Source organism: Numida meleagris, chromosome 1, assembly GCF_002078875.1.
Source record: "Numida meleagris isolate 19003 breed g44 Domestic line chromosome 1, NumMel1.0, whole genome shotgun sequence".
NCBI classification, from domain to species: Eukaryota; Metazoa; Chordata; class Aves; order Galliformes; family Numididae; genus Numida; species Numida meleagris.
Genome location: NC_034409.1, coordinates 119,347,077 through 119,355,266, shown reverse-complemented (window position 1 = coordinate 119,355,266; position 8,190 = coordinate 119,347,077).

Here is an 8,190-nt window from a genome sequence, read left to right as displayed (position 1 = left end):
CAGCTTTGTTTCAAAAATAATTGAAGCTTCTGATTAACCTAAGCTTTGTTTTTGTTCTGAGTATGGATTTAAGACCAACTGAAGTTACAAATAAGCAGACTGCTTTCATACTTTCCTATAAGAAAAAGATGTGTTTGGATACAGATGTTTGTCACTATCCACCTTGATATGAAGTGAAATGATTGTTAATTTCTTGAATATAAAAAAACTTACGCTTCTTGAATTTAAAAAGAAAGGAAGAAACAAAGAAGATTTGTTGACAGTTATTAGTAGACAAGAAGGCACTGAAAAATGTGCTAAGCCCCAGAATGTTTAGCCTTCTCACACTGTCTTTCCCCATATTTATAACAACGTTTGTAGCTTCCTTGGGAATACTTTACTTATCAGAAATTAAAATTCATTATCATCTAATGAAATATTCTGATTTTAGATTGTCATTTCCGATTCTAAATATAAAAGTAATTACCTGCACATGCAATCCCTCTAATGAAACAATTTTATCCTCATTCCCGGAAGTAATATCAATGCTTTTGTTGTTTTTTGTAAATGAAAAGCCTCTACCATAACGACATTCTGAAAGTCAAGTAGAAGCTATTACATAGATACAAAGGAATTAAATAATTGCAGCAGCAATTTAGCAACATTTGCTACTTAGAAGAGCAAAAAATAAATACAAAAGGACACTTATTATGCACAGCTATATGATACAGCTTTTGGTTTTGTTTCCAAACTCATGGAAAAAAATGACCCAAAATGTGCTGCTGAGTCCCAGAATCTGCAATACTAGGATGCAAAGATAAGTTTGTGCTTTCTATAAATCTCAGTAAATACAAAGTCCTATCCCATCACTTCACCATGCCAACATCTCTCTTTGTAAACTATACAGCTGCTCACAAGAGGTCTTTTAAAGCACGAGCAGTGGATTCATAATAGATCTGGCTTTCAGGGACAGTTTTCTCAAGCACAAACCTGACAGCCATGTCCTGCAGGACCTCTTTCCTTTCAGAATGCCATTTCTAGCAAACAAGCATTTTTGTTAGTATCACCTGCCAGTATCATGATTTGGTTCTATCAGCCCTGTATGTCCCACACTGGGTTTTCTGTGATTGACAAAGTGTCAAAAGGAGCCTAAAACGGGAGACCAAGAACATTTCTTTATTGCTTACTACTCTTTATTTACAAACTGCATTCTGCACACTGTGTTCTGGTTTGTTTTGATTGGAACGTTTTCACAGAATTACAAAATCAAAGAATTGCAGGTGTTGGAAGGGACCTCAAGAGATCATCAAGCCTAATCCCTTTGCTAAAGCAGGTACCCTGCAATAAGTGGCACAGGTTAGCATCCAGATGGGTCTTGGATATCTCCATAAAAGGAGCCTCCACAACCTTTCTCGGCAACCTGTTCCGGTGCTCCATCACCCTTACCATTTTTCCAAACAAAGCTCCATTTTGGAAGTCAGATGAGATCAATATTTAGAAAGACATGGACTGTGTCTCCTTTTCCTACTGCCATTGCATGCTCTTTTGAAAGACAAGAGAACTCAGTGGATTCGTACCCAAATTCTTCTTCTCTTCTCAAGGTAAAGACAAAGAGAGAAGATTGATTAAGCAAAGAACACTAGAAGGATCTTCTCAGATCATCAGGTCAAGCCTTCTGTCGTCTCTATCAGCCATGTTATACACATTTTTTTCATAAAGAGATAAATATATAAAATTTTATTTACTCTTACAAGAAATCAGCTAGCAGTTAGGAACATTGGTTTCGTTTCAATTTTTAAATTATTCCTGTCAATGTTTATTTCCAGCCATTCTTGTATCAACATTTAGGTCAGTTAAGTGCAGTAAGGTCCTTCAGTTAACTGTCAGCAAACAGGCATCCTCAGCATCCTTGCTCCCTTTTGTCCCTGTTCTTACTCATCTTCATAAAGGGCAAATCCTTAAAAGCACGTGTAGTGTTTTGAGTGAGAACTTACCAGTAGTTTACACAAGGTCAGTAAGTCTTTTCCAGTCTCTGAGGGACATCCTTTGCACGATCCAGCCAAAGATCCCCTTTCAGCTTTCCTACACTTTTACCTCAATCTGTTCTTCCTGCAGCTGCTCAGTATAACAAGGTCATTTTCCTTCCTCCCGTGTTTCCAGCTGATGAATTCCAGCTTACAGCAGGAATTTTTGCTACTTAGCAACCTTGCAATTCTGACTTTTAAAATTTCATTATTTCTCTATTTTGTCAAGATTTAGGAGCAGTACAGGAATGACAAAATGATCTTATCTCCCACCTGTTACGATGAAGAGTTCACCCAAGTGTACTGCTTTTTCTGCCAAACTCTAAGACATTTTTGAGTCCCACAACCAGTCCATCAAGAATCAGAGTCTTCTCTTCTCTCCTGTTGATTAGCTCCCTTCCATTGCATGCCTCTTGCCGTCTGCTTATTTGCCATTTCCTTAGCTATCACACAAATCAAAACACAAAACTCCAGACAGATTAGTAATCTCCAAAGAGGAAATATTTTATGGAAGTCCAGACACAATGGAGTTATCTCATTTCTTTTGCATCAAAAGCTAATTGACTCATGAGGTGTAAGTTTTAGGTTGGATTGACACAATCTACTGTCAGGAGACTGTAAATTATTTTCATTTATCCCATTTGCCATCTAGTTCCTAGTTCCTTGCCTTTAATTATTCCTTCAGACTTATGAGATTAATATTGTGTAAATTCCTAGCTTATCTGCATTCATCTCTTTGAATTCAAATTTGTTTGCGAGAATCAGCATATTTTACCATCAAGTTCAGAATTACTTGGTTCAGTTGAAGATGAGGTAAAATTTAATTATTTGTCATGTCATCTTCAGATTTCCATAATATGTCTATTTGAGCATCTGTATTGCTGAAGAAATCTTTATTTCTCTTTTAATGTGTATTACAAACTCTAAATAAGTGCCTTTCTTGAAGTCCTTACTTTAGTCATAATCTTCTCAATTTCCAAATTTTTTGTTGATCCATCCCTTGTTTTCTGCAGATCAGACATACAAGTGCCTCTCTCTACTTTGATTCTGAAGAGATTCTAAACTGCTCAAATGCAAGAAGTCTTCACCAGCTGTAGTAAAATTAATAACATAAAGTCATTCCCTTTGCTATTCTTTATAATCATTCATTTATATTCACATGTATTTCTGGTGCTGTAAGAGAACTAGTGAATTTAACATTGTTCCTAGATTTAGGAGAAACAAGGAAGACAAAGCCAGAAGCTAGAGATTATTAAATCAGGAAGTTGCCGGGTTACAGAAATTTGCTAATACAATACTCTTTACTACACTTAACCATCTTAGGCTGCTTTCTGGGACAGCACACTGAAATAAATGCATATGCATAGGTCTTGAGAATGTCATTAATACGTGAAAGAAACTATGAGATGCTATGTTCACTGTTTTCCGTTCATTTCGCTCCTTATCAAATCAAATACTGTGTTTCAGTAAAAACAATGAAATGGTCTTGGTGTGAGGAAGTTAAATGGGTTGTCAAGATGTTTCAGCACTGTCCCTGGAATGGCATCATTTGACTAAACTCATAATATTTCATAAAGGACTTCATGGCGATGCCAAAGAGTTTCAGAAAAATCAAAATGTTACAGCTCTGTATTAATGCATCTTACACCATATTGGCTTGTTAACAAAATGAGACATTTGTTACAAAGCAGAATGCTGCAAAACCCCTGCAGAGAAAGCCAAGTGTTAATATTTGGAATGTGTAAACCAGGAGTTTTCCTGGCCCCCTATCCTTGCCAGAGCTACACTGCAGGTTGGCTGTGGCCCATTGGGCTTCCCTCACCAACAAGGCATTCCAGTCAGTTGTGTCTTCAGTCCTATTTAACTGCACGGGCTTCAGACCCATGTCACAGCTTTGCCTCTGCTGCCACTGACTGGACTCCAGACCTGATCTGTCATCTTACCTCGTCTAGGGCTGTTGATGAATCAGTCACCACACACGCCCTGCTTAGATCCTGCAGCACAGTGCCTTGTCAAACAGTACAAACTAAACCCAACTTCCTAAGGCAACAAGGGCTGACAACTCAGTGCAAAGAAAATAGAAGCTCTATGGAGGTAGTGATCAGAAAGTCTTCACCACACTTTAGTTCTTCTGAACTGCTCTGATTCCCCAGGGTGAGGATTAGTCCAACTGGGCACAGCTTGACTGAAGCCTACCTACATTTCTGCTGTACCTTTTCTTCGGACTCTGTACAGGAAGGAACGTGGTAGCTTTTGCTTTACTCACCCTTGCTTGCCACTGGACAGTTTTATTCTGCCTGGGAAAGTCATTTTCCAAATTAAACACACCATACCATGGCAGGTAGCAAGCACGATTTCTGAGGTCCTCTGGCAAGCTGCAGCCTGCAGCTTTTAGTGGCAAGTGGCATCTCAGAAATACCCAAGTAGTTCATTGAGTGCTGATGGTCAAAGATTTTTATCACACCACAGGGTGTTAAAAACTAATTTTGGTTTCCTTGAGGACTTTGCAAAGAACAACTTTCCTTCTCAGATTGTGTTGCTAAGTCTAGTCCTTGATTTCATTTCCATGTCTAATTACTAGTTATCCCATTGATTGATGTAGAAGGCTGTGAGGACAGGTTGCTTTTGACATCAAACCACTTTTTTAAAAATAAAGTCTTCATTAAGAAAAGTTTATGTGCTTTGTCTGAGGCCCATGCAGATAGAAACAAAAGACCTGTTGAACTCAAAAGATGATACCAAAACAATTTCATGGGCCATACTTCCATTAATAATGTGTGCTCTAAAAAAGGGTTAGCATTACTTGAGTATGTCTCACTTGGGTTTTTGAGTGCTTTTCAGAACACTTTGAGCTTTGAAGTGCTCTGCTGTCACACAAAATGGGGGCAGGAACAAGTTCAGCCTGCTAATGGACAATCCGCCATCCCTAGTGTATTAGCGTTATACAGACGTCATACCAACAATTCCCAGGCTATTCAGGCACATATTTATAAATAAAACAAACACCTAGCATTCAGGGCTCAGGCATCACACCCTGCCTTGCATCACAGAACACAGGAGGGCGCAGCCTAACTGCATTTTGCTCAACCCAGACTCAGTGCCTCTGAATTCCTGACTCCACCACTTGCTCCTGTAGCAGCTCCCAGTGCTTCAGTAGAGATGAAGGGCAAGAGAGCTGTGCTTTCCCCACCTGTCCCTAAAGGCAGTTCTCCTGGCTCCCAGCCCAGCATGTGGATGAGCAGCGTTCCTGTGGGGCATAGATGAGGGGCTGTGATTCTCTGGAGGAGGAGGAGATGAAGAAAAAGATTATTCAGGAGTGAAAAGCTGGGGCAGGAAAACTGACCCTGAACAGCACTGTTCACTGTAGAGACATGTCCCGGGCTTGCCACCTCTCCTTTGTTCCTGTTCCAGCCAGGCACTCGCTGTACCAATTTTCTCCTAATCAGCACCACCCTTTGAGAGCAACATAAGAAGTTTCCCATTTTCTAGATACAGCAAAGTAGTGTTGTGATTGAATTTCCTCCCTGGAGAGAGGCAGAGTAAGAAAAACCTTATTCCATGTCTGTTTCTACTCTAACAGCTCCTTAGTGTAGCATTATCTACAATACTCAGAAATAAATTTAGCTCACTGGCTCCTGAACTGAAGAACAGGGCAATCAAGAATAGCATAAAACCTGAGCTCTTGCTGCCTTAAAACACTCTTTGACTGACAACTCTTTAAACCCAATGTCAGAATGACAGCATGTACAGGCAGTAAATGACTTAAGATGCAATCTGGCAAGGTTACTTAGACTCCTCCATTTCTTTTGTTCTGAAGTTTATCTCCACAGCATTTGACTCACTAAGCAAGCAAACATCAACAGCTGCTGCTGCTATTTTCTTCTTTTGAAAGTGAGGTACTCATACTGTGTGACCCTCAGAACTAGCAGTACCATGACTAAAATACCCTAATTGGATGGGGGTAGTATTTGCCTGCTGGACAATAAATATGTTTTTGCAAGCAGTTCCCATCAGGAGTCTTGGAAATCATACAGCATAGTTAGTTAAACACTTGGCTTAGCTTCAGTGAAGAGATAGCATTCAAATATAAAAAAAAAGAATATCATATTGTGGGAACTTTATCCCATGGTTTAATGGCCCTTGTGGCAGCATACAAGAAGCTGTGCACAGAACAAGAAAACAGGCAAGTAGGCAGTGGTCCTGGCAAATGGCGTAGTCATTTATTCTAATTAACTGAATTAAATTACAGGGGTCAGGCAAACTATCTTTCTCCTACCAGCCAACAAAATCAATACCAAGGATTAGTCATAGCAAATTTAGTAGTGTTGCCTGCTATGAAGGTGGCTGGACACTTCCTATTAGAAGGCTAATTTTGAGCTAATTATTCCTTGCAAAACTTCATCTGTCTGAACTGAAATTTTCCATATGTGATATCCAACTCTGACAGATCCTTCTGGAAAACTTCAGCAAGAAGAGGCCAATCATGTCCAAGAGCAAAAATAGCGAATAGTGCACTGCTTGGCCTTGCTCCTTGCTAGAGCTTTTCTTTCTGCTTTCTTGCCCCTTGCTTTGGAGGAGCAATTTGAAGTGCAGTAGAAAGTGGAAGCAAGAGTCAGGAACGTGACTTGAACCTCCTCAGAGAGTCTCACAGAGTGTCCCCAGAGCAAAACTCTGCTAAGCATCAAGTTCCCAGACACTCCATGGATGCTTTGTAGAGAAGGACAGTTGTGCTGTCCAGAGGTGTGGCCCTTCCTGAACGCACTGTCCTAGCTTCCTCTGACACAACAGCATACACGAGCACAGCAAAGCTCCCCTGAACAGCCACTCCTCAGCCATCCTGGACCTTCCCGGGACAGGTAAAGAATTTATACGTAACTGCACCTTTTGTGGCATTGTACAACCTGATGGAGGGAGCAGTCCCACTGAGAATGGGCAAGAGATGCAAATCACAGTAACAAGAAAGGAGAAGACAGGCCAGGCACATAGGATTCAAGGGAACTAGGAGGAAAATAAGGCTGTAGGAAGAGAAGCAAGATGACCATGTTGAGCCAAGCACCCAGGAAAAGGCCTGATTCCATACCAGATGGAGGCCTTGGCACATATCAGTATCCTCACCAAGGTGGTATCCATGGGCAGAAAGCTCCCTAGGTGCAATCCAGAGAGCAACTTCACTGCAGTCCTAGAGGTGATGACTCTGCATGATCAGGAAAGTCTGGACTAGGAGAGGAAGGAGGACTGAAGGATGCAGTGGGTATGGCACATCAATACGTAGGAGAGAATACTGCCGTTCCCCCTACTAATGAGAGAAGAAGGATGAATATTTTCTCTAAATGCAAAGTTCTAAGCAGTAAATACTAAAAAAAAAAATGAAAGTCAGTAAGAAAAGGTATTCATTAATTGTTATTAGCGTTCTTGCTCTTCATTCTAGCAAGTGTGCTGATTATTCCTGGCCTGCAACACAGAATGTAACCAAAGCATTATCCAACCATGCAGCAGAGCCATCAATAATTCCATCACCAGGATGCCACCAGGAATTCTATCCTAACCTGTTTAAGTCCCAGTGAGCTTGGGAGTAGCTGTCAGAGCACGCTTTGATAATCTGTTTTAATCATCTTTCCAGACCACTGCGGAAGAAATAAAACAGAATGCTTTATTATCTGGCTTGCTGTGGGTTGGGGCTTGGTTTTTTTTCAGTTCTTATCTGAGAAATTCATCCTTTCTGGGACCGGTTCCAAAAACTTTATATGCAGTTCCATGGGCTGGAGCCTCAGAGGTTAACCTAACCATGGTCAGATGTGCTCTGTAGAAATGACTGCTGATCAGTGGACTATCAATTCCCTGCTGGAGGTGAACACTGCTCCATCCAAATCAGGAGAACTAGTTGTTTGAGCTCTCCTCAGGTGGTCTTGTGCCAGCTGCTAGATTGACTTAATATTTGCTAGAAGGTAGTTCAACCTAACTTGGCTTACTTGCCCTGAGGTGGATGAAGAGATCTCATGTTTCATCCACCTGGGGGAGCAATCTCCTTTGAAATCATCACAGGTTTTCCGGAAGGAATCATCTGCCTCTATACTAAAATTGTATTGTGCAAATTCTTAGCACAAAGTTTATGTCTTGGAGCATCTGTTTGCTGCCACACTTTAGCCCATATAATGCTGAAAAAATAAACAAAGTGAGGACTACCCAG